Source organism: Bactrocera oleae, chromosome 2 (genome assembly GCF_042242935.1).
Source record: "Bactrocera oleae isolate idBacOlea1 chromosome 2, idBacOlea1, whole genome shotgun sequence".
Classification (NCBI taxonomy): Eukaryota; Metazoa; Arthropoda; class Insecta; order Diptera; family Tephritidae; genus Bactrocera; species Bactrocera oleae.
The window spans coordinates 20,476,923-20,502,914 of record NC_091536.1 but is presented as its reverse complement, the minus strand read 5'-3'; the positions used below and the strand labels follow the sequence as shown (position 1 = coordinate 20,502,914).

Below are 25,992 nucleotides of genomic sequence, written 5' to 3'. Positions count from 1 at the left end.
GACACACTTTAAGCATGCCACCCACAGCAACAGACCATATATTCACCCAAACCTACAAAAACAAAACTTCAAAGTATAATTTCAACTGAAAAATTGCACATAAAAAAGATCATAAGACCGCATAGTGAGACGAAATGAAGATTAGTTAGATCAAAAAATTATAATTCTTTAATTTTTCTTGTTATATTTGGCAATCTGATATTTACTAACTAGAAACGAACTATGAATAACCCAGAATAACAGTAAAGTTTCTGGAAAAATTGAAGATCAAAAAAGAAAAATCAATGCAATTTTTAGTTTTCTATTTGTTATATATTCCTGATATGTAATTTAGACACTTATTTATTAAAATACTACTACACGTTCTTTGATATTAAAAAAAAATTGAAATTGAATTAAGTCTACTTATCGGTCAGTTTGAACGGTTGATATAGCTACAGTGGCCCAAACTGAAGAATTTGACCAGAGATTGACAGCTATATCCTATAGAGATTCGATATTAATGATTCCAACAAGTGAGCAGCCCCTTTAGGAGGAAAAAACGTTCAGATCGATATCTTAAAAATTTAGAGACCAATTCGCATGTATACAAACGGACAGACGCTCATGGCTAAATCTGCTCAGCTCGTCACGCTGTTCATTTACATATAAATTGTATATGTGGAAAACTTAATACACCCTGTTCAGGGTATAAACATAATACAAGTATTTCATATTATCCAGTGGTTTCATTCGATTAAACTTATTTTTATCACCATTACCCCACAGTGCAGCGGCTGCAACCATTCAATGTATCAGGGAAAATCCGAATATGCCTTTTTATGTGGCGAACTAGACTCACAATGCATGTGTATGTGTGTCTAGCCACCCTTTAGCGCTGTTAAATTTGCCACTTCTGGCGCATGCCTCCACGACTAGTGGGTGTACAACTCGACCGAAAGGGGAATTTGGGTAAGGTAAAAACGGCAAGTGGTATTGCTTTTGTTTTGGGGTATTTGTTTTGAATTTATATTCGCGCACACACGCATGGAAATGCATGTGTGTTATTGTGGAGACTTGCGGCTGAGTGATGAAGAGCGAACGCAGTCAGGCAACAAACGAGAAATGCCGCCATTTATTGTTATTAGATGAATTTGAGCGTATTTTTCAGTTGCCGTTATTTATTGTGGCAGTCGCAACCTCAACCAGCACGCATTCTTATACACATACTAAGTTAATTTTGCGCTGCCATACTTTGTTTGCCTTCAACATTTGCAACAAATCCAATACAAAAGCAACTAAATCAAATGCTGAAATGCTCAAATGGTTTTTAGATTTAAGAAAATCGATAACAAACAACCCGTCGTCTAACGAGCTTACCAACTGCAGCGTTGATTAAAGCGTGGCATGCCACATACAGTTGAACGGGATATTGGAGGAAAATTTAATGCCCTCTTCCTACAAGTATGTATGGGAGCTTGGGGAATTCGTACACAAAGCAAATCAAGCCAACGCGTAAGGGGAGCGTTACACTCTAGTCGGCGTACTTGTTATTTTCTTTTTTTTCAACTTTTCCTATCTTCTAACCATCCGCTTCGGGAACTTGTTGTTGGCTGCGTAAGGCAAAAACTGTTCACTCACCCTAAAGCGCAGTACAACTGCTGTAAGAGGAGTCAAAGCCAAAACAAACCCAAGCATTCGCAGCACTCTGGTACTACCTACAGTTAGACGCAATAGAGAATCCCAGTTCAGCACAAATAAGTGCGAAGAATGCCGAAAAATTTAAGTGAAAAAGGTTAAAAATCGCCGTAAACACGCATAAAAAGTAGCAACTTCAGTGCGATGTACGGATTCTTTGTTGTCGTTTTGCCAGCCATGCCGTCGGGTAGCTGACCTAGCAATCAGCCTTGGTCATGTGGCTTGGAAAATAAGCTGAGCATCGCAAGTTAGTTTTTGATGCTTTTTATAGCTTTAGCACCAGTTTTGCTAAAACTTTGGCTTTTGGCGGAAAAAGCCAAAAATGCGGTAGAAGCTGCTAGTGAAAGTCCTGAGACCCTTTGTTAGCACCTGCTGCGCTGTGAATCCTTTTTTGTGAAAAAAGCGCAATTTAAAAGTGTATGAGCCGTTTCAGATTAATACTGCAGAGCTACTGTTGTATTTAGGCGAATGAGAGTTGGGATTAAACTCAGAGTTTCTTGTTTAAAACAGATGATACCTGTTCATAAACATAAAACCTATAACTCTAGTTTATAGGGCCACGTGATAATGCTATATGTATAAAATCTATTCAATGAAAAGTATGTCGCTACACTTAAAGTCAGTATAAATAGTGATACCCTGCAAATTCTTAACGATAGACCTAAGGCGGTCGAAACATTAGAAAATGAGCTCTAGTCATATGAGATTTGCTAAAGGTCTATATTTTCAGATATATTTGAGAACAAATTTACTCAGCAAAAACAAAGCTTAAAATTAATAAAAGTAGACCTGCTTTCCAAAAGGATTTAAAGCTACGAGGTTTGTAATGGACAACACACATAGGTAAAAAATAATAAGCAAATAAAAAATACTCTTTCCCAAGAAGTGCTACCAAGCCACGTCACAATGAATAGTTGTAAATGGATGTGAAAACTTTGAATTTTGAAATTCATGTAAGTCGAAAATGTTCAGGTAAACACATAGATAAAAATGTTGCGAGAGTAAAAATATATAAGTATTTGAAGCGGCAATGGTCAAAGGAATACTTTTAATTTGTTTCCGAAAGCTATGGCTTATATGATATTCGTTTTTAGTTTCAAGAAATATTGAATGACAAGAATAACAAGAGATTAAGCAAAATCAAAATGAATTTAGAAACTTGTTACAATGCAACTCCGGTGTGTTACAACTAATAATAATAAATAGTGGAAAATGCGCAGCTTCCTCTCCTCCTTGGATATGATCTCTCTTTTTTCTCTCTTATTATTTTGGCATAGCATGAGTCCAGTGACAAGCCTCACGAAGGTTATCTTAATATGAAATATGGCAAGAAACCGTAGAATTAAAACCCCTTTTTATGAAATCTAGAACCACATGTTTTAAAAATGCTAGCGACTTGATTGATGAAATGAATTGGCAGATGAGAAGGGATTTAAGTAGATTGAAAAAGTGAAAGTCTGGATTCAAAGCCCAAAATTTGTAAGTTGGTTATGAACCAAGTTTTCAAATAGAGCATAGATCCTATAAACTCTTTTGGTTTTTTTGTTAACTAAGAAACTTTATTACTTAATTAGAAGCTTGCTTCTCCGCTATTTCTGTAGTTGGGATGAAGAAGAGGAGAAGGGTGTATACTAAGTTCTATATTCAAGGTGAATACACGTTTCCTGTCTTTAATTTTTATATTTTCAACAGCGGAAACTACATTTTTAATTTGTGGCAAGATTATTCCCATTTCAACGTCATTGTGGAATGCTTTCTGCCACTTGCAATAGCATTGTGGTAAGCGCGGCTCCTTTTTCCTCCTTTGCCTTCAACATTTTCTACGATTTTTCCAATTTTCCAATTGTGATAGTTTTGCATTTAGCATTTCTATTCCATGAATACTTTTTCTTGCTTACTTTCGCATTCGCAGTGACATGCAGAAAGCATTCATTTGTACTATTTTGCTAGCAAGGAAAAGCCAAAGAATAAAATCATGTACTACGAGCAGAATACGTGCGAAAAGGGGAGTAAATTGTAATGTAATACTCCATAGTAACACAGCTTCAACGGCTCGATGGCAGTAGCGAGAGCTTTTAAAATGCCAGGCATATTTTAAATAGTTTGTCTTTTAATTTTTTGTTTGCGAGATGCACTTGATAATGCCATTGTTAGTGAGTGTGTAGTGTTAGGTGCCACTAAGCGAAAGAAACCCTGAAAGAAAAATAGTAGTGATATACTAGTCCACGATTATGTAACGCGAGTACCCTAATTTATCCTTTTTAAATTAGTGCTGAACTACATCTATTCCATGTAAAGAGTGATTGTATATTGTAGTTCAGCTACCTGACTATTACAGCCAAATAAACGAAATTTTCCAAATATATTCATCGGAAAATTGTTCGTAATCCTCATAATGGAAAATATTGATGAGGAAATAGCAACAATCAAAAAGATGAAAATACATTATTACCCTGCCAAAGACGATACTTTTCAAGTTACTTTATTGAAGAAAGTTTGGAGTTTTCGTAGAGGGTATATACAATCATACTAATACGTACCAAGCCAGCAAGTCAGCATGCCGCTTACTTACATAGTCGTAGTCGGAGCGCACTATCCGCCAATTGAAGGGAGCTCTAGCAATGCATCACACAGCATCTAGCTAAAAACACATAGATACCGCCAAGCATTGAGTTCTTAATAATAGCGGCAATCGGCTTGTACATTTCGCTTAAGTGGGTCAATATATCGTATGTAATATCCCTTCGTACCCCTCATACACAGCGGAAGAGATATGAATATAAGTATGTATGTATGTATGTATGTATATATGAATTTGGCTGTACTAACACCCTAATAGGGTGTATAACCAGCTAACCAACAAGCCAGCTAATCAACCGACCGACTAACAAACCAAACAATAGTGCAACCAACGAGACAACCAATCCACCAATCAACCAATCCACCGCTGATGAGAAATGCTTTAATACGTGGAGATATTTATATATGTATATATTTTTTGCATTTCCATTTCTCTTTGTTTGCATAATTAAAGCAGTCGGATGCGCTTTTTTTTGCACTAACTACTCAAGTATGTATGCACATGCAAGGCGCTATTTGAAATATCTATTCAGGCGAACATGTGAAATACAGTCTAATGACCCACTTTGAAACAAAATACACTATGCATTGTAAGTAATAATAAAAATTAAAGAAGGTAACTTCAAGGAGTTCAGTGTACCGATTCTAAAGCATATATTTTAGAAAAGATTCTCTTCAAATAAATACATTCAAAAAAATTGTGAAAACATCTACTTCGATATCTATTGGTGCCTAAAGCGAAGCCCCCTCAGAATTCACACGAAATTACTTTTGAATATACGAAATTCCTTGCGCCAAAGAAGATTTCGATTTCAATATACAATATTTCGAATATAAAACCGTAGTATAATTTCAATGCCATCTTAAGGTACTTTTAAGTGGTAAAGACATTCTAGCGTACCAAACCTATAAAAATCTTAACAATTTAATTAATTTAGTCAAAGTTCCCTCCAAAATTCCATAAAGTGACATAATTGAAGGTTTGGTTTGCTACACCTTGATAACATTTAAGAAAATTAAACAATTAGTTATCAAGGAACTAAGAAATAGTTTTTCTAGGACATAATAGACCACAGTTCGCAGTACTTTCTTCAAGCTTAATCTTATAGTGTTTGTACCGTATTGGCAGACTTTAATTCCTTTTCAGCATATGTAGCAAAATTAAAAGTGGACAACGTGTAGCAAAAACTGCGAACGCAATCTTCAGTGCTCCTAACAATTAATGCGATTTTAATACCCAAAGTGTATTACCGTAAACTATATAAAAATGGAGTTATAAATCACATTTGAACCCACACATATATTTATACAGGCATGGGCACGTAAAATAATCGATAAGTGCCTGAATGTGTTGAAATTCGAACAGCTTTGCACTGGCGAGGTCAGCAATGTAAGTTTGATTAATTATGATTATATTCACTTTTTATACTGTTTATATGAATACATGTAAATTTGCCATATTTATAGAGGAATTCAAGATTTATGAGGTAATAAATCCACGAAAGGAAAAGCCACACATAATGCCGTTATAATGAATGAGTGTGAGTGCGTAATAGTACTAAAATGGAGAATAATAAATAAGATACCTACAATATGAAAATATCAAAAATAAAAATTAAAACTTTAACTGAACAAAGCTGCAAATATCGCTATATTTCTGATTATGAGCATTACAGACAGTATTTAAAAAATTCGAATACAAAAAACAACGACTGTTTTAAAAAATATTTATCTTTAATTTGTCAACTATACTCCAAAATATGTTTAAATACAATGTTTCTCGAATACTTTGCGGATTTTGTTTGTCACACATTTTCGAACATCTGAAATTTAGTCGTAGATTGCAAACTTAGCTCAAAATATTCCACAATCGGATAATTACGGAAGAATTCTTTAACGCTGCAGAAATTATATTTTGTAATATTTTGACGATGTAATATTGTGACGACCATATTTCAAAATATATGTTAGCTAAATATTTCTAGGCAATTTTTCGCATTATACCCATATTTTACTCATCTAGAATTTCGAAGCCGGTAAACTATTCTCTAACTTAACTTCATAACAATATTCTAAACAAAATACTAATAAACGAAAGATTCATGTATCAACAATAAATAAAAATAAAATTCTTTTGACTACGTGGCTTTGCAACAATCTATCAACCAACCACGCAAGCACCTCTTTCTCCCCCTTGCAAAAAGTCGTGCTAATAATTCCTCTCTCTCTCGCAGAAAGCAGCGTACAAAACTAATGGTAAAGAAATTCTTACGAAATATAAATAAAAACAGCAAACGTTTCTATAAAAAAGGATTATGGGCAAATAAGACTAATGGCAAGCAACAACGTATACGTATACAAAAGCAATAACAAGTAACTTTCATTTCTTTTATATGCTTTTAGGGAAACAATCTCAAAGTGAAACGCGAAGTGTTGGACGGACGGATGTCCGAATTGACTAACTAATTCCCTGGCAAGAATTCGATAATATGCAAGAAGTATACAAATTGCGCAAACAGCCAACTGGCAGCTGGGCTTGTTGAAGTTCGTGGAAACGTGTAAGCGAATAAGCAAGCAACTTTGTAGAGTCAATACGAAGTATGAAACCTAGCAGGCCGCGGCGATACAGTATCAAAGTTGATGCGACGATATTAAAAGCATATTGAATTAGTTATAGTTAATCTACAGATTTCTTAAACCAACTTGGTTTTTGCAGATGAAAAAAGGCAAGAATTGTTACTTCTAATAATTAAAAGTATTGTATTTTTTATGGATATTTTAATTTAAAACCATTTGCGATTTGCAAATAAATGTAAATAACTGAGAAAAAAATATTTAAAAAATTAGTTTTAGTGACTTACCGCTAATAGCTATAATAAGTTTAGCTGTATCACAAAATGAGTGTTACCATTGTAACTTTTTAGAACATTATCCACTAATTGTGAAATACATTTTTTTAATAACCTCAAATTGATAGAAAGATACAAATTTAGTAGAGGCGATTAGAAAATAAACATACCAGATTGCTAAAGACTATTTCTATATTTTATTAAAAACATAATCAACATTATTTTAGAAACAGGAAATACCTTTAACTTAAAATATATATAAATAATCAGTAACTATTTATCTCACTTTGTGGTGATCGTTCGATAAAATTAAGGAGAGCGTTTCAAACTAATGCCAAAACTGATCAACCACCAACATTATTACAAACAGTGTATTTTACTTAGTCTTTTATTTACCTTTCGAAACAAATTTTAAGCTTCACTATTTGGAGCTGCCAACCCAAAAGACTTTTGAGCGCAGACAAGATTTACAAATACAAAATAAAATGCGAAAGCACAGTTTACGTAAAGTGGCACTTGAAATTATGCTCTTCATTTTCACAATAGTTTACGCACATATAAACCAAATTCAACCAATTTTTTTTTTTAAATTTAAACAAAGCTTTTCAAAATTTTAAAAATTTGGCCCGCTAAAGTTCAATTGAGTTATAAAAATTAATCAAATTATGAATTTAATTTAATATTATTGCAAGTTTTGCGTAGAGCATTTAAAACAGCCACACATCGACACACACATACAAACTTGTGCACCTACGAGTATGTGTAAAAGCACATCAACTCGCACGCACATTGCCAACTAATTTGAACTTCTTACATTAATTTATTTCAAATTAAAGTTGCCAACGTGCCGAAAACATGACTGTAATAATAGTTGAAATCAGGCAACCAAAATGTATGGCAACAAAAATGTTTTATAGGAAAGCGTGCAGTATGTGAAGAAAGTACGAAAACAGAGTTTTTTCTTCTTCTTAGCTTCTGGAAAGTTACTTCTTCACATTTTGTTGGTGTTGCATTTTCAAGTGGCACAAAATTAAATAGTTTATTTCGGCAGAAGGTTGAGTGTATATGTAGGTTGTGATTTTTCTTTATTTTTTCTTCAGAAGTTACGATTGCTTTGGTCTGATTACAAGTATCTATTAGCTGATACAGCTGTTGGTTGGTACACAAGTGCTATAGTAAGTGGAATCTGAAGTGAAATTAAACTTTAAGTGGATGCAGCCGGAAATAAGAGTATAAGAAATGTTAATAAAAGGTTTCAACAGCGGAATTCCATCTGTTTCATTTTCGAAAATAATGTGATTCTGTTTATATAAATGTTAAAGTTAATGTACACATCAATGTAATTTAATCACATTTTACGAAATACGACCTACAACTATTTATTTAAGTATTAAAATATAACCTGTTAAAAAGCTCATGTCTACAACTTTATTTTCAAAAGAACTTTTGTTTTAATAAAAAAGAGGAAACCCCGTTAACTTTGGTCTCATCGAGGCTATGAGAGTATTGGGTTGTTGGAGCGTAGGACCAAAATCCTTACAAAAACTTGATTTTGATAGGTCAGCGTGTATGCCAGCTACATCATTTGGGCAATAATCCATATGAAAATTCGTAAAGAGGTCTTGTGAAATTAAAAAGAGTTCTATACCAGGACTTCATTTTGATATTTCATTTTACAGATTCGCAGCTATATACGTTAGTGGTTCGATATCGGCGGCTTGGGGGCAAGAGGATGTGTATACAACTTTATATCGATATCTCTAAAACTGAGCGACTAGTTCGCGTATATACAAACAGACATGACTAAATCGCCTCAGCTCGTCACACTGATCAATTATATATATATTTTCTAGGGTATCCGACGTTAACATATCCAGAAAAAAATTATGCAGATGCTTTAACCGTCCAAACAATTTAGTATACAGTACTTTAAATATGCTTGCTACTACCAAAATGAAAAATATATATGATATAGCATACATACTCGTATGTTCGTGCATCATACTGATGTTGCTCATACGCCCTGTCATCGGTGAAGTGCTTCGCATAATGCACCTTATACCAATAAAATTGTCTACCAATAAGTGATTTATGGAAACAAAGCGAGCAACAAGATTAAGATATTATTTATTAAATCGTATATGCGGGGAAGGTTCTACAGATAATTCTGAACTACTTTCGAGGCAGCGATTTTTAAGCCGAAGTTTATCTTTTAGTGGTTGTAAAAACTTTTTCGATAATTTTTTTAGATATACGAATGCAATTTAATACATAGGTGCATTTTGATGTTCTATTGATCAGTTGTTGGTATCGGCCAGGTCGGACAACTATATTACATATCTCCCATACAACCGATTATTTAGAAATTTTTATGTTCCGGTATCCTGCCTCTAATTAAACAGCTAAAAACGCATACTTTTGCAGAACTGTCCTCTAATACATACTTCACAGTGACAGTGAAAAGCAATAAAATCAAACAACTATAACATATAACTCCCATACAACTTATAGCACAGAATTTGTATATAAATATAAATTAAATCCGAAAAAGGAACCGAAAGATATCTCAAAACTGACTTTTGATTGTTTGATTGATTTTTATAATCCTTAAAAGATAAACTTAGCATTATAAATCACTGGCTCGAAACCGGTTTAAGACCCATATTTTTTTTAACCAAAGTTATTTCGAATGATCCGCAAAACGATAAACCGATTATTTCGTTTTTTTAGCCACCTGTAAATCAACCCGTTCTAATGTGCAGTTAGGTAAGTGAAACAAATGTTACTACATACACCCACACATAGACACAAAGTAAGCATATCATCTCATATGCACTTCGAATGTGTTAAGCCTAGTTGGAAAAGCTGGCAACAAAGGTTTTTAGCACGCATCACAGAACTAAAATTACTGCCGTATTGCTAATATTATGCTTGCACAAGTAAATATGTATGTACATAAGTATATATATATATATATGCTTGGGAATATGTATTGCTTTTTGTAGCCTAAGCTGCTTTTTCGTTTATGCTTTTAGCTCTTAAAATGCGCCAGCATTCTATTGCGTAGCCACTGATATGGTTCATCAAATAAATTTAAGCCTGCAGATGCAGTTAAAGGTGCTTTTAAGTTGGAAAACAATTGTATACCAACAAAAGCACACAAAGTTTATATAAAATATATGAGAGTACGAAAGGTTTATGCAATGTTAAATTATAGGTGAAGCCATCCAAACTGTGCTTAACGATGTATAAACCATGTTTAAGCGAGAAATGTTATGGCTTTCATTTTGAAGCCTCAGGAACCTAATATATATTGTAATTTGAAATGTGGATCCCGATGAACCAAACAAAGTGTTCTGAAAATCTTTAATTTCAGAGCATTTTTGAAAAAAATTCACACCAATAGAAAACTTTAAAATATTAACAAAATTATTTCAAAATATATACTAGAAATCACGGAAAAATTTTAAAAAGTTTTTACTTTAAACACATTTCTGAAAGATGCAACACATGCATCATTTCGTTAGATTTACTTAAACTATTTTCCACAATTTCAATATTGAAATTGATTTAATTTTGTTAATCCGCTTACTTGCAATAACTTAAGACAAAAGCACTATCTAAACTGTATAGTTGTGTAAATAAATATAAATTGTTTACGACAATTTATACTTTTGGACTCCCTCCATCACTCATACGCCCTGTAGCAAGTGCTAACACTTAAATTTCCTTCTAATAATTACTTACTTTACTATACCACTTGTGGTTTCCTCCTACCTTATTTCTGCGTTAATATTATTATACACCTGTAGAAATATATTAATAAAAGTAGGTAACCGCAGTTACCGGCTAGCTTTAACATACCGACATATAATCGTATAAGCACAAGAATGATTACATGAATGAATGAGTGAAAGTACTTGCATACCAATTGCCACTCAAACAGCCTGACAATTTCGAAAGCATTTCCCAGCAACAAATACTGTTTAGTTTGTTTCAAACCATCATTGCCAACGACGAGTCTCGCAATACAACGCCTGCAGACTAGCTTGTCTACTTGCCTCAAAACCCACATACATTCATAAAAGAGATATATGAATGTAAGTAGAATTATGCAATTTGCGTGCTTGCCTCACTGCCACTTTGTGCTGTGTGCCACAGATGCATATGCAAAATTTTCCACTTCATCTAATGCCACTTTACTGCTGCCGCCGCTGTTGCTGTCCCTGCTGCAACAGTTGATTGGAGACTGCGGTGTATTGTTGTAGCTTTACTTAGTTTAAACTTGCGCTAAATAATAGTTTGTGTGTGTGAACGCACTCAGCTTGTGTCTATTATTATTTGTGCTTCTGCTCTTGCAACTTGTCATCCCCTCATAGTCCTTGATATTTTCGCCCAGCCACAGTGTTTTATGTGGCTGCATGGGGAACTAATCTTTGTCTCTCTTTCTCCTTTCCTTTCGCTGTCTTACTTCCGCTTCAACAGACTATGAACTGCGGTTTGAATCTACGCATATTTGTCGTCATCTCCTTCAGCCAAGTGCACCAACAAATAATTTGAGCCAATGATGCTGCACTTTGCAATTACAGTTCGACTCTAAAGAGATTTCATGGTTTCTGAGTTCTCGAACTCAGCTCACATACTGCTATCATAGATTAAAGTCCCCAAAGAGCAACGAAAAATTATCCAACATTTAGTAATTTTTGTACCATAATATTAATATTTACACAATTTAAGTTTTCATATCTTATACAATAATTCATAAATTTCCACTATTCTCAAGGTTATACATAACATATACGACTCACTTCTAGTAAGGTGCGACTATACATTAAAACTACCAATAATTCTTACAAACAAAAAAACTAACCTCGCATTTTCAGATCTGAATAATAAAATTTCAACAGATAGTTATAATATTTCTTTCTGATACATCTGCATTTATTATTGGTTAGATACAGAATTTCTAGCTAAGCAGCAAAAGTTGTAAAAATCAACCTAACTTACATATATTTAATATTACAAAATGTAAAAATTAACTGATATGAAAAAACGAAGCTCATTACGAAAGTTTGTCGGTGCTTTTAATATATCAGGCATCGGAATCTTTCAAAATTACATAATATTTTCATATGAAGTTGGGTACTCGACTTGAAATGCCTACCAAGTGACATCTAAGTATTTATTTATATGTTGTCAAAAATTAATTTCCAAATTTTCAGAATATCATCTGATACAAAATCGGTAAAAAAGAAATTTACTTCTCCTGATCCTTTAATTATTTATTGCGCTTCTGCGTTCTTGCTTTCAGTTGTTGAAATTCAACATTCTCCACTTGTTTTTCCTTTCGTTTAAAGCATTCGCCATTACAATTTATCATTTTTTGATATTTTAGAATGTTGCTATAAAAATTTAGAAAATTATTGTAAGAATCTTGAACGTAAAAATAATTGTAAGAAACACTTCTTTTGTATATTAACAAATTAATTCTTACAGAAATATCATTCAAAACAATATATATAAATACATATTCGAAAGATACCAATTATTTGTTTGATTCATGTTAAAAAATATAATTATATATTGTAATATATAATAATTTTATTATTAAGTTTTTCTCGAGTGTACTTTTGTGCTACATCTCAAATAAATCAGAGTGAAACTAAAAAAAAAAGTCACTAATAGTTCAATTTGTCCTCGTATCATTTTAATGAATCAATAAACACCACGGCATGCAGGAAATATAATTAATAAATATAATTAATAAATATAATTAAATTACAAATTGACAAGAAAACAGCATTAACGGACGGAAGGGAACGCAAAGGCAATAGAGGCCGAATCTAAAAGTAAACAAAGCTATGTGCAACGTGTGGTTGCGATGCTGTTTAATTGTGCACAATATTATGCAACAGCCTAGTTAAGTTGAAAAAAGCACACAAATTAAAAGCCTGCTCGTGGCAGCCACCATAACAACTTTACGCGGCAGAACATGTTCATTATACCCTGAACAGAGCATATTAAGTTTGCTACGAAGTTTGCAACACCCAGAAGGAAACGTCGGAGACCCTATAAAATACATACATACATAAATGATCAGCATGATGAGCTGAGTTGTCATTTAGCCATGTACGTCTATCTGTTTGTATATATACAAACTAGTCCCTCAGTTTTTAAGCTATCGATCTGAAATTTTGCATCTGTCCTTTTCTCACTCAGAAACTACTTATTTGTCGGAACGGCCGATATCGGACCTCTATAGCATATATCTTCATGAAATTAGGCGTGAATTATTTTCTAAGGCAATAATGCAATCTACGAAGAAATTCTATAGATCGGATGACAATAGCATATAGCTGCCATATTAACTGAACGAAGATATCTTTACGAAATTAGGCACAAGTTATTTTTTAAGGCAACAATATGTTCCTCACAGAAATTGTTCAGATCAGGTCACTATATCATATAGCCGCCATACAAATTGAACGATCGTTTAAGTTCTTGTAAAGAGCCTTTGTATTTGTGAAGGGTATTATAGCTTCGGTGCAACCGAAGTTAACGTTTTTTCTTGTTTTAACTTGAGGTTACAATCCAATTCGTAAGGTTTCTTACATAAGCTCAAAGATACGTTCTAGGCTTAGCAGTAAGCAACCGCTAAGGAAATGTGGTTGCCCTACCTCATCAACTGCTATTTATTTTGCATAAACAAGGTGTCATAATGAAATTTTCTAAAAACAAGTGAATGCCGCACACACATACACTCGTACATTTGGTGACTGCGTGCAAATAAGTTGATTGACGGGGCGCAACTGTGGTGTAAAAGGATGCCACAAAAACAGTCTAAAGTGACAGGAAATAAGAAATCAGCAGGCATTTGAAATTTTCTAGGATGCGGAAAGCGCTGGAGGAACACACAAAAGCCAACTAAAAGTAAATGAAACACCAAAACCACACAAACAAACAGGCAAACTGTAGCCGGAAGGAAGATTGGAAATACCAAAGCCAAAGCGCCGCCTGATGCTTTCTATGTTGCTTCGAATCGTTCCCTACTACTTTGCTTTTATGCACAAAATTATTCCTAACGCGCCTGCTACATTTCGCAATTTTTTACATTACATAACATTACTTTACCGTTGCGCCAAACGTGACAGGCATAATTTTTCACAATTTCACTCGCTAAATTCTCGAGCTTCAAAATTCATATGCGATCTAGTCCACGTGTGAGGGTGAGTAGAGGGAAAACTAAGCAAACAAAACAATACAAATAGCCACAAAAATAAAATGGAATATTTTGAAAATTTTAGCAAATATAAACATCGCATGTCACGCGACAGCAGCCGAAAAATAAGCAAATAAGCCTAGATAAATAAAGTGGAAAACGAATTAACGTGGTGGGTTTTGTGGAGCCTACGAGTTTTCTGGTGGGAGCACTGATGATTTAAACATTAATTTTTAGAAGATATCATCTGTGTCATGTATAATTTGAATGGAGAGTGTGATCGCTGGGAGCAAGTTTAATAAAAAAAACTACAAACTAATTACTGTGATAGTGCGAAGGAGTTCAGCGTGAGACGAGAATAAAAAATATCTGTTGAGAAAGTTCAATGGAAAGCAGATTGTTTAAGCTGATTATTTAGGAGTAAATTTTGAGAGTATAAATAAATCCTTTTTGCAAGCAAATCATAAAATCAACGAAAAAATAAACGCTGGCATTTTTCGACGAAAATCAATAATATGTGCAGATGTAACTTATAGTATATATAAGTAAGTACATGCATTTATATGCATATGGACCTATTGACATACCCAAAACTATAAATGTAGGCATAGAGTTCATAAACCCATCAACAAGATAAACTAGTATTCCAAAGGTTATTATAGCGCTTAAAAGAAAGGAAATCCAATATAAAAATCACAAGTGGATTTGAAAGTGAATCAACACTTTATTTGGACGAAAGTATATGGAAATATGTCTATGTACGTATTATGACAAAAAATTTAAAAGTCACATATAACTAAGGAACGTAAAACAAAAACAGAAAGTGCCGAAACTACCACAACAAATAAATATAAATATCTCAATAAAACAGCATTAATGCAGATATTTGATCTTGTGTCTGCCCAAAGGAATTTGTCTCATCAAAAATGCCAAAACATCCGTCATTGAGGTGTTAAGGTCAACAACACAAGGACTGCAGATATCGAAATATACTCAGAGCTCACACTCTGTGCAGCTGTGAGTGTGGTGTGGAAAATTATGATTATCAATTAATCAACAGTTTCAGCAGTACACCCGTCTGTTGGTGAGCCACGAACCACAAGCCACGAGACACATGCCATGCAACACAAAATATAAATGAGTTACTAAATGAGCAGCAACTGTATGAAGCTAATGATGCTTGAAAAGTCAGGCAAAAGCGCTATGCTATGTGGTGAAGATGATGGTGGAAGAACGGTGAAAATGATGAAATATGAAACTATCTGGACTAAATGGCGTAATAAATTTATATGTGCACTATACACCTATTTGTACATACATACATATGTACAATAGATGTGTTAAAGGAGAAATACTGAATGATAGAACAAATAGTGTTATTAAACTCGACGTTGTCAACAAATGGTCCATTGAACTATGAACCAACCGGTGACCGATTGAACTCTGGCGACTCCTCTTCGTGTCATCATTATTGCAACTAAATTAGTCTGAGCTTTTGTTATGAGATCAAGAGGAGAGAGAGTGAGGTAGGGATAAGTAAATTAATAATGTGGCCATGCCTTGGTTATTGTGTAGTCTTCTATTTGCAGTTTCCTGTTACTAATTGCATTTATTATATAATTATATCTCATTACATTTTCTGCTTCAAAGGTGCTGTAAAATAATATACTTACTTATATTGTTGCAAGCAAGTGGTTGATAATGGGGTATTTCATTTCAGCTTTCGGTTGTGTGTATATATAATATACAAATATATGTATGTATTTATGATGTTAAGTTAGTGTACTGAAAATATATTATGAATAAAACCAATAAAAGGAGTGGTTAATGTTTCATAAGATCTTTTCGTATACTGATTATAATAGGCTTTGACTATTAATTGAATATAAATATATAAAAAATATAATAATAAAATTTATTGAACTACAAAAAAATTATTAAAATATTATTTGAAGATATAAAATAGCTATAAATTCATAGAATCTCAAATTGCCGATAAAGTGCAACTATTTCTTATTTTACGGCTTTTTTAACACTTTAATTTACCCTAATTGCAATTTACTCTTTGTTTCCAATACATATGGCATATATAAATATTAAATAGCATAGTTAGCAACATTTCTTTCAGGTCCGATGTTCCATTTAGGCACTTTGGGAAAATAATATAAATAACTTTTCTATTAAATATATTTGGGTGAAGCCAATAATAACAATAATTCATTTATCTTATTGATTGAAACTAGTTGGCAGCCTTTGAACTTTTGTTTTAAGTTATCGAAGTAGCTTCCTTCATTCCTTCTCTATAAACAACAAATAAAAAAATTAAAAATAAAGATCACGCCAATCCTCCGATCATACGGTCCCCATGTAAACCCAGTAAATTTCATTATTTGTATTTGCAAGACCAAAACGACCAGAGAACTTGCTCAGAAAAATGTATGAAATAGTTTATGTACTGTATTTTTTATATACATATATAGAAACAACAATAAGTATTCGTATTGTTATGCGTAGCACGAAATGCAAGGAAAAATCCTTTATTAGTCGAATGAGAAATGCCAATATAAAGGAAAGAGAATTTACTAAACAAAATAATTCTAAAAAGGCAACTCACACAGAACCCTTTTAACGTTTCTCCTTGCTTTTGTTCGGGTGCGTTCTGAATTCTGCAGTGTGTCGATTTCAAGCAAAATTTGTGCAGCATATCCTTTTCTGATTCAAGCTTCAGGCAAAAAAAAAACAACAAAGTCCAAGATTGAAATAATAATAATAATAATAGAGAGGAGAACAATTTAAATAAAAGGAAACTACATTAAACAAGAAAACTATTTTGCTAGACAGCATACAATAGAAAGGAAAAAGCATGTAAATGCTAGGAAATAGAGAGGATATGAAATAGAATTCAACTGGAAATAGCATTGCGTTGAAAGCGACTGAAAATGCGAAAGGTAAGAATATAAACAAAAAATAAAAAAAAAAACGTTGGCAGTAAGAGTAGTTAAAGCTTTTGCTTTTGTAAAGCTCACGCATACACCTACATATGTGTATAGGATGGTGTGCTGAAAAGGAAGAGCGGAGCGACAGTAGCGGAAATCAAATATTTAAGAGCCTCGCATGTCAAAGTGCGACAGGAAGCTGCGTGCGCATTTACACACAATTACTAAATTTGTATTTATACTTTGCGCTTTTTTTATTTGGAAAAAGTTTTGTGATATAAAAGCTTAACAACAGTTTTGCGTAAGAATCAGCGAAGTATGTAAGGTAAGCACTAAAATAAGAACAAAAAACAACAAATTAGAGATTGCTGAAAGTGTTGACAAAAATAACAAAAATTATTAGAGGTTTGTAAATTATTCATTATTTCAATTCAATCTTACAAAAATTGAGAAAAGTTCTTAAGTACCTAGTAATGTGGATATTACCATCAATGCTTAGATATAATCCAACATATCCTGCAACAAATGCGGTTTTCTGACGACTAAGGGCGATTGAAGCAGCTTTATTGCTGAAATAATAGACTGCCTGGTACTTAAAAGAATAAAGAATCAAAATGAACTTGTTATTTTTGGTCAATAATAGCCATCAATCTATTTAAAAACTTTACTCAAGCAATATTTACCATAAAAATGGATTTACGGTAGTCTTATTATTTATTTCAACACATTTATAAGTAAGACGCTGGATACATCTTTGGTAACTGAGAATATTGGTCGGGACAGCGAGAAAATCGAGCTTTATTAAACATTACATCAATAATGAGTTATGTATACATTTTTGTGAATACTGTTGGTATAATGAAATCTAATTTCTCGATGACTGTGAGCGTCATGCGAGTTTCTTGCCGAGTACTAAGTAGTGTAAGAAATGTGGGAGAGCAAAGGTATTAAGAAACACCAAACATCTAAGCCATATATTGTATATGTAGAAGAATCCTTAACAACTAAAGTGAAAATCGGCCGCATCTGAGTACAGAAAGCAAAAGCAGGAAACGGAAAACAAAGCAATAAAACTGGACCAACAGCGATAAAAGAAATCGAACGACGTTGAAATAAGAGAGATTTGGAACAGCTTAAGAAAAGTAAAAAAATAGGGGTAAGTGGTGGAAACAGCTTAGCCGCGAAATGGAAGCAACACACTTAAGATTAGTGGGATGGACAAGAGAAAGCGTCATTTATGTATGTACATATGTGAAAGCTTAAGTGCAAGAAAACAATAAACACACTCAAATAAATGAATAATGCGAGCATAGAAACGTAAAAGAACAAATACAAGAAATAAAAGGGTGAAGAAAAGTGAAAGTTATGCAATAAAGGAACGTATATATCAAACAAAAAATAGAAACAAAAACAAAATGTGAACACATCAGCATAAATTTAAGGCAAAAATAACTGCAGGCTTCATCACAAACTTAGTAGTAACAAGTTTCACTTAAACAAAGGGGAGTTTGCTTTCATTATAAATAGTAGCGATGAAAAATTGTGAAAAAGGTAGACTACTACTAAAGCAGCGCTAAAATTTCTATTTGTTTTGAATGAAAAACAATGCAATGAAATAATTTTATGGCAACGACTGTTACATAGGCACACTTTTCACCCATAGGAAAGTTTCATGCACGTTCACATAACCCACGCACTGATATCAAACAACCACTCAAATTAAGTTGTCTTTATGTTTTGCATTGTATGTTTCAAGAAAAATAGAACAAAAACCTCATAAAAACTGAAATTCACCCTAAAAACACTTGCTGCATGTGTATATAACAAATGGGGGTCCAGGCAAACGAGTTGTTGGCGCCAAATGTTGTTTGGTCGAATGCTCCAATGAATCTCCATATATAAAAATATTGTGTATTGCAATTCGGTTCTTGTAAATACGCACACTTAAATACATACAGATCCGCTCTTGTGCAATGGAAAGTGCATTTGAATTACTTAAAAATAATAGACACGTGGTATATATGTATAAATTTAGGCTTGTGATTCGCTCAACTGCTTCTAAATGCACTATTTTAACTATAGAATAATTAAGCGAAATAGGTTTAAATGTTATTCTTATATGATCATTGATTAGAAATTAAAAGCAAATATTTTCTGTATCTTCGGCTGATTAAACCTGTCTGTTCATTTGTAAAACATATCATTAAAAACTGACGTCGAAATAAGTTTCTAAATAGTATTGAGTAATCAGTATGAAACTCTAATTCAACTCACATCTAATAAACCAATATTTTATAGATGTAACCATGAAGCCCAAATCCGTAATATGTGAATCCTCGCTGAACACTCGAAGATCTAGTTAAACTAATGGTGCGCAGAAGCTCAGTAAAACCAGACACTTGTTTCAGGATATCTTTATAGACTTTGATCCTTTTCAATAATTCTTATGTAGCGTTAATGTACTTAGCAACCATGTCTGGTGAATAGAGGGGCTGAGCGATGACTTATGTTTGCGCCCACATTGCGTTATTTCTGCGAAAAAATCCGCTCTTCAATTCTAAATGCAATTGCAACGCGCATAAATAGGATGAGTTGATTGTTATATATATATCTTATTTCAGTTAAACTTTACACAAGTATCAACAGAGGTTGTATTAACTTATCCAGGCCGAGCCAATCTACGCGATCTCATCACCAACTAACCGACTTAAGCCGAGAAATCAACCATGACATGCCCCGCTCCTCTCTTTTATCTTTTTTACAAACACCCTCATTTATAGCTTCGCAAAAATAAAAAAGGAAAACTAATCACAAATAGCAACGTGAAAAATAATTGAATTCCAAACTTCACATAATCAGACAAACATTAAAAGTAGCAAAATGGTTTAACCAGCTGACAGCCCTCAAGTTTTGTCGCATACTTACGTGCACACTCTCTCACACACACACACAAAGGCACACCAGCACGCAGAAATTGTAATGGAGCAACACATAGCTTAGAAATTTTTAGCTTACACAGCCCTAAATTGTTTGTACACATTTTACGCATTTCTTTCATTTCGGTGGATTTTGAAATTACAACACTTTTGGCGCACTTTGCCAAGCGCCACGCTGTGTTGCCCGACGACGCTGTGTTTTATTGCGGCGCAACGGAAGAGAACGCTTGTCGTAAAAATAAATACTACAATGTATATCAATGGCTGTGTGTGTGTGTGTGTGTGTGCCAGCGCTCAAGCGGAAAGGAAATATTCGTTGCGGTCGTGTTGGCATTTGTTTTATTTCAATTTCCGTTTCCCTTACACCACTCCATGCGCCAATATCCATCTACCATCTCCTCATACATTTTTGCAATTTTGCCGTTCCTTCACGCGCACCAGCTGTGATTGCTTGCTGCTTAATTGTCCAGTCCGAAATGTCAGAATTACTTGCATTAAGAGCAATTAAAGTGCCATTTGAAAGGAAAGCAGCACAATGTTACATTTTCCATGAGTGTTATCTGCGAGAGTCACAAATTTTGGTACCTATCCTTTTTAAGTAAATTAGTTTTGTTCAATATTTGGAGACTAGAAAACAATACGCTAAAACCGAGTTCCATTTAGGACTCATTTAGAACAGTTTTACATTTATTTTTCCATGAACGTTGACAATTACAATTTTTCGTAATTTCGCTTTTCAATGATTGTCTGCTACTAAATCGAAAGTATGCGAATATGCAGGCAGTAATACTGAGACTTGTATTGCAGTTCGAGCATCTTTATTTCCTCCATCTGTTGCAGTTCCCAAAATATCTCTGTTAATTCGGCGATCATGTTCATGCTAATGCAAATTCTATTATGTTTTGCTTATAACATGGTCAAATACATTTCATGGCTACCAAAAGCTCTGATGATTTAGGTTAGCTATTTTTAAAAGGATGTTAAGGGTGATTATTATTTGGGGTCTTTAAGCATTGCATTTAAATGAATTGGTTCTTCATAAGCCCTCCTCTCTAATAAATATTTATTTAAATGAATCCTCAACGTATAACTTCAGACTCTTTTTTATTTAACTGAACCCTAGCACTTTTTTACTCAAACTTAAAAGAAAATAATTTTCGTGTGGCCCAACTTGTAACATTAACAATTACAAAAATCTCTTTGCAACTTTAACGCTCAAATTTTTTTGCTTCATTTTCTTTTTTTTTGCCAAATCTTTCAAGTCTCAAAGTGCTAGTGCTAACCCCCTCTCCGTACAACGTGCTTTATTACATTATTGCCTTAGCAGCATTGCGTGTACCATTTTCAGCCGTTACCAGTCTTATTTTTATTTTCTTCTTTCTACTGTGTTTTGGCGCAGTTATTAAATTTTTTCGTTGACATTCTTACATGACCGAAACTTTTAAATCTCGCAGAAACTTTCACCACCTCAACACAGCCGCAGCCCCTGCACACTACAGACACATCGACCGAATTGTTCTGTACACGTACACACATAGAGATTCTGAGAACTAACCAAAAATTATCATAATTTCCTTGTCAAGCGGCATCCAAAGCGTTATTGTCTCTTTCCGCTACTTTTTCTCTCCTTTGCCCTCGACAAAGTTCTCCTTTCGTAATTGCGCTCCGCATTTTGGACAGCCAAGTGCATATTTCATTCAAGTAAGACTTATTAGATGCAGCAGTAGCAAGCAAATAGCCGGTATTGCCTATGTGCCTTAGGCAACACCAGTAGGCCGCACAGAGTGCTTCGGTGAAGAGAAAGAAGAAATTAACAGTTGTAGTAAATGTTGTGCAAGCTGTGGTCTTGCCGTCATATTTTGGTTTTTTTTTACTGTTGTTGCCTCTTTTTTCATAAATTTTTTTTCGTTATGTTATGATTTCAAGTTAAGATTTCTCCTATATCAAAATATTGTTATTTTACGAACAAGCACGACTTTTGCAGCACAGTCTGGGTTCAATTTAAAATAAATGCTAATAATATTAGCGATTGTTTCCTGCGTGCTCCTCAATATCAACGTTTGTTTCTATCTAAATTCTTTATAATCAACCGGAACGAATAACCATTATTAGTGATCATTATGATAATGTTCTGTAATTTTTACGATTGCAATAAGAACCCATTCGTATGATCTCAACATTCATTCTGTTAAGGGCCTATATGATATAGATGAATTTGGCAATGAGATTTTATCAAAATTCGAAACACTTTTTCAAAGAACTGTCGCCGAAGGGTCATTCGATCCATTGACGCCGATAAAGTATGAAGACGTAATGTACAAGTATGATGTTGTGATTGTAACAAAAGAAAAAATTCCCAACGAATTGATTGTCAGTAAAGTATGCGATGGCTTGGATTGAAAGTAAACGAATAGTTTTTCCATATTTTAAAGAAGATAATAAATATTATCCTATAATAAAATGGCATCAATTTACAAACAAAAAAGATAAAATATTTCCCAAGCTCGTTTGAAACAATATTGCTGTTGGCTGCGGTATGTATTCATATGTTGAAATATCTATATGTGCATACACATATCTTTAAAAAAAAAACTGTTTAAAATAGTCGATATCTGTTAAAAAAAAATATTTCAAATACTCTGAATTCAATTACCATAGGTAAAAGTTACTTTTTGTAGATAAAAGTTTAATTTCTATGTATTTAAAACAGATTTTATGTAAAACTTCCGTTCTGAAATTCACAGCGATGTATTAAATACACAAATAAATGGTTTTTGCAGTTTGTTTCTCAAATTAATAGACATTTTATTATTTCATGTAAATAAATTTAAATTTTATAAAACTATTTTCATGTATATTGGTTAACAAACGTATATCTCAAAGTTCATTAACACAGTTATGCATACCACACATAAACATACATAACGGTTGGAATGTGGTTGCATATAGTCAAAATAGTTTTCAACAAGTTACCTTAGTATACATATTTAATTTAGTTTAGTAGGTGGCAAGGCCTGCAAAACAACCCCCTGCTTCAATAAAACCTCATTTATCTCTTCTGCCTCTATGGTCAATAAGACCAAAAATAAATTTTGCTTCAGCAAAGCCATTGGCAAAAAGACTGGTTAATTATATTTATATACGTATATACATATGTGTTTATAGTATAAAATATTTTAATGAAAATTTAAATCTTTCCAAAAGCTCATCAAATGCTCAGGAATGTATTGTAGTTCATTTCGTATATGAATACCATGCAAACAACCTCATTCTGAAGAATGTGTAGAGAATTAGTATACGAGTATACTCAATAAAAGCCTACAAAAACTAAAAATCTGGTAAATAACGCCCGCACATCATATTTTTAAAGGAATAAAAGACAAGCAAGACCCCAGTCATGGTATTAAAATTAGCGTCACGCCTTTTTTTTGATTAGAAAATTTTTCCAAAATATCTTTAGAAGCTGGTGCTGAGTTGACAATCCTTGGCCAGATATAAATTCAGGACCGTTAAGTGAAAAAACTATGAAAATGTCTCGAAGAACTTGATTTATTTGCCATAGAAAAGCACAAAAACCAGCGTAGCGATAATCAATAAAACCACCTCGCGCTAACTGCGACTGAAATACGATTCGGAAGAGTTGGTTTCAATTGAAAACTTCAAACGTAACAGCTGTAAATACTCGTAGAATGCACAGGTGACCTGCAACACCCCGAACACTCATAACACTTACAAGAACACACTCAACAAATTTCAAAATTGCAGATATGCATTAACATTATCTACATAGATCAATCAATTTGGGAAATTTAATTCAGCAATTGGAAATGATGGACGAAACGAAACTATTAATATGTAATAAAAAACCTATAATGCACAAGTGAAATGTCGATTGCACTCCCTGCAGCGGACGGTGTTAAATTAAAGATCGTGGAAAGAAAAATATTCAAGGAGAAAACTTCATAGCACTTAATGTATCCTGACTGCTGACAGCGCATCGATTATAGTGATTGACAGACGAAAATGGAGTGATTTTGGTTTGGTGGTTCTATTCTTTTTCTATTTTCACTCAAATGACAAATATAAAGTAAAGAAACGGAAAACCAGCAGAAACTAGCAAGAAAATATCAAAATGTTGTTTTTTACAATCACTTTATATTTATTATTTTCACAATCCAAAACAATACAATGAAAATAAACAAAATCAAAGCTAATGCGTCAAATATCGCTTGTATACGCATGTGCTTTAACAGCTGTTCCTTCATATGGCAGCAGATATTTTTTTGCTAGTAAAATTTTCATTAGCAAAAACTAGCAACTCTCTCAGCTTTTAAAGCTCTCAACTTGTGCTGTCTTCCGCTAATTTGTGCTAGTTTTTCGGGTTAAAAAACACTTTTCTAGCAGCATTGCTAGCTAGCGATAGTTAGCAGTTAAGATACAGACTTTTTTTGTAACTTTTACAAGTAATTTTTTTGACAAGAGAGCAGAAGCGAGCAGAGAAATGGCAAATTAAAGACAAGTAAAAGAGTACAGAACGTTTTTATGAAAAAATATTTATTCATTTGTCTACATTAATGTTGTCGCCTTCAAAATAGCCCCCATTCGAAATTATGCACTGCGCTTCATACAATCGTTGAAACACTTCGCAAACGGGATAGAGCTAAAGATTTATAAGATTTTCCCGCTCCCGATTATCTGCTGAGCACATCTAATATGTGAAAATTTACCATAAACTACTCTACTCTACTTTGACTAGGATGGGTTAGGTTAAAGGGTCGATCCTAATAAGGACCTCACTTGAAAAGCTTCGAACGTCGGTCTGCTGTGCTACGCGAAACTCCTTAATAAAAGATCTTAAGATTCTTACAAATCGACAAAGCGCCTTGGGCCTATTACAAATTTGTTCAGAATGTCTCCTAGTTCACCGAAGATAAGAGATGTTTCATTTTCAGTCTTGCAAATGCTGGACAATGGAGGAGAAAGTGCCTGGATGTGTCCACCTCGCCATCCTCCATGCAACTTTGACAACTTGAGTCCGTCAAGATTTAAAACCCTGGTAAGGTCCCGTTCCAATGTGAGCGGGGCAAGGGTGCCCCCTCTGACTGGCTCATCGGCTTTGCAGTTGCCAGCTTTTCCGCTATGACCAGACACCCAAAGACTCTGATGATAAAGTAACTTGATGCTATTTCTAGTGAGGATAAACACTCCTTAACTAAGCAGAGAAAAATCCGCCACAAGTGGCCGCTGCGACGCAGTGATTCAAGTTTTCAGGAATGCAGTCAAAGGAGGAGAGAATTTCGGCGTTTCCTTTTCCGGATCCCTTCATATACCCAGCTTCACTCAGCTTTTGCAGCAATACACCTGCCGGCAAATGTCACAGATGCTATGTTTAAAATGGCATTAAATGCTATTGTTGGTGTAGTCCGCCGTGCACCAGAATTGCTTAAGAGAGCCGCCCTTTGGGCTAGTTCAAGCTTTTTAGCAAGTGTAATCTACATCTACTAGTCTTACCTATTATTTTTTTTCCCAATGAACTATAAAGTTGCGCTGTCAACGCTCTTGAATAAAACTGCAGAATCCGAACCCAAATCTCTTCGAATTAACACAGAAACTTAGCGAAACCCGGTAGTGTGTTCATACTTTGTTTCTTTTCTGGCTGGTGAATAACAAAACCAGCTGAGTTCAGTTAAAAGAAAGTTTTATTAAAACCCAAAATGGCACTACAAAAAGTATGAATAAACGTTACATACCAAATGTTGCTGTCAATACCATTACATTAACCATACACTCATAGC

At 33.8% G+C, this 25,992-nt stretch overlaps 1 protein-coding gene across 8 annotated transcripts in view; it reads right to left on the bottom strand.

Moving 5' to 3' along the window:
* Window positions 1-25,992, bottom strand: part of tinc (transmembrane protein tincar) — a 140,200-nt gene that overhangs the window by 56,204 nt on the left and 58,004 nt on the right. The window contains exon 1 of one of the 8 annotated variants that reach the window (XM_070111023.1): window positions 15,999-16,085. The exons of 6 other annotated variants lie outside the window; for them this stretch is intronic. The gene's annotated coding sequence lies outside the window, so the exon portion shown is untranslated. Of the gene's footprint in view, window positions 1-7,118; window positions 7,187-15,998; window positions 16,086-25,992 lie in introns of those variants that run through there. One more of the 8 variants, XM_070111019.1, reaches the window with a different exon arrangement.